Raw genomic sequence first — 2,327 nt, 5'->3', positions numbered from 1 at the left:
GAGATGGAGTCTCACTCTGTCACCCAGGCTGGAGTACAGTGGCATGATCTTGGCTCACTGCAACCTCCACCTCCCAGGTTCAAGCAGTTCCCCTGCCTCTGCCTCCCAAGTAGCTGGGACTACAGGCACCCACCACTATACTCAGCTAATTTCATTTTTTGCTTTCGGTTTTTTTTTTTTTTTTTGTGGAGGCAGAGTCTCACTCTGTCGCCCAACCTGGAGTGCAGTGCCACGATCTCAGCTCACTATAGCCTCCACCTCCCAGGTTCAAGCAGTTCCCCTGCCTCTGCCTCCCAAGTAGCTGGGACTACAGGCACCCACCACTACACTCAGCTAATTTCATTTTTTGTAGAGACAGGATCTTGCCATGTTGGCCAGGCTGGTCTCAAACTCCTGCTCTCAGGTGGTCCTCCCACCTTGGCCTCCCAAAGTACTGGGATTACAGGTGTGAGCCACCATGCCCAGACAGGAAAAGCAACTTCGATATTGGTTACAGCTACCTCAGGAAATGCAACATTAAATCACTTTATGCATAATAGAAATAAAAATCATCAATTCCTTCCAGTTCCATGGGTGTGTTCCTTTTCTATAAAACATAAAACTTTTCCCTTGGATACTATTCCTTTTCATTCTTTCCTATTAAATTACAAAAAATTAACCCAATAAGGAAAAAAAGGCAGAAACCTTGTCCTAGAGGTGTGAAAAGCACTTTTCTCAAGTATCAGACATGTCGCCTAGTTCTCAAAATTTCAAAGCCCTTACTTCTCTTCAATTGATTCAAGATTTTAGCAAAATATGCTGTGACACATTGGATTTTCAGCCGAGATACTGAGATTCAGTAAGCCTCTCAGCTTCACATTCTATACTTGGTAGGGTTAAGATATACACACCTCTCAGAAATGTGCATTTTTCTGGAAGTTTTGAAATGCCTTTAAGTAACAGCTGACACAAAGACCTTCCTAGGCGCCAGTGCCTCACCCCTCTCTCTACTAAGGGCAGCTAAGGAGATGACCTTGCTTCCCAGAGTCTGTGTTACACATTTCTTTTTTTGAAATTAATAAATAATGCCTTGGAAACGTAAGATTCATCCTTGCCAATTGCCTAGGAGAGCACAGATTATACTTGGCACATTAACTAACCTATATGAAGCTGCACAGCTCACAGAACTCCTGGGACAGTTACACTGTCACAGCCTCATGATAACCTTGTGACGTATTCATTTGCTCTACTGATGCTTCTTCAGGGCAAACCATGTGCCACACTCTCTGCAGGGCTCTAACCCTCCAGGGGCTCGCAGGGGGTGGGTTGTAATCTGCCTTTTACAGATGAGGGAACTGTGACATCTTTCAAGAGGATTTATGAGTAAGATAACCTGACCAACTTTTACCAAAAACTGTATTCTCCAGAGGGAACAAGAAAATCTGCTTGCTATAGAATTGAACACTATTTGACCGTCTTCAAGGTCCCACATACAGCGGTCTGCACAGAGAGTTTCCTTTCATTCTGACCTGGGCGATGCTTTTCAGAGAAACAATGCACCTGATGAAGGAAAAAGAACGAGTGACTCAGGCAGCAGTCAACGAAAGCCCCTGCTGCAACCCAGAGGTCCTCTGTATTTGGAGACCCCACTCTAAGCCCACTTACTAGGGGATGACATTAGGCCACTTGCCCAAGTCTGACCCCTGAATCCAAGCTTTTTAATCAGCCTCATCATCAGATTTATTTCTATGTTTTTGCTGTGGGGTACCAGGAAAATCTGATTAATTTCTGGATAGTCAGTGAGCACCTACCAAATGCCCGGGACGCATCAGTGAACCAAACGAAGCCCCTGACCTCGAGGAGCCTGTTCTCAGCGGGAGTAGACAGACCAACAAGAAAAACACACATCAAACGTGTTATTAGGAAACAACTGCTATGAGAAAAACTAAGAGAAGTTAAGGAGACACAGACTGAAGGAAGGAAGGGGTGGGTGTTCCAGAAAAAGATGCTCTGGATCTTTTTCTGAATGAAGTCAGGGCAGCCATAAATAGCCTGGAGGCAATGCTGTGCAGGTGGAGACGGGCCCGAGGGGAACAGTCAAGGCTGTCCGGGAGCAGGAGGACAGCAATGGGCCCAGACAAAGTGCCACAGACGGCCAGGCAGGCCGTGATAACAGTGGACTTTAGTTTAAGAGGAAGACTCTAAAGGTTTTTTAGTTTACTTTTTGCTTATCTGCTGTGATCTTCCAGAATGGAGACTTTTAAAAAGCAGTTTAGCGACACAATTAGGGGTCTTCTGTTTTTTTTTGTTTTTGTTTTTGTTTTTTTTGAGGAGGAGTCTTGCTCTGT

At 45.0% G+C, this 2,327-nt stretch overlaps 1 protein-coding gene across 6 annotated transcripts in view; it reads right to left on the bottom strand.

The window, feature by feature from the left end:
* Nucleotides 1-2,327, bottom strand: part of ITGB1BP1 (integrin beta 1 binding protein 1) — a 17,856-nt gene that overhangs the window by 12,842 nt on the left and 2,687 nt on the right. For 2 of the 6 annotated variants that reach the window (XM_011960938.1, XM_011960934.1), the window contains exon 2: nt 1,430-1,539. The exons of the other annotated variants lie outside the window; for them this stretch is intronic. The gene's annotated coding sequence lies outside the window, so the exon portion shown is untranslated. The remainder of the gene's footprint in view (nt 1-1,429; nt 1,540-2,327) is intronic. 6 annotated transcript variants of the gene reach the window in all.

This window comes from Colobus angolensis, unplaced genomic scaffold (genome assembly GCF_000951035.1).
Source record: "Colobus angolensis palliatus isolate OR3802 unplaced genomic scaffold, Cang.pa_1.0 Scaffold53, whole genome shotgun sequence".
Taxonomy (NCBI): Eukaryota; Metazoa; Chordata; class Mammalia; order Primates; family Cercopithecidae; genus Colobus; species Colobus angolensis.
The sequence above is the reverse complement of the archived record's forward strand: the minus strand, read 5'-3'. Positions and strand labels throughout refer to the sequence as shown.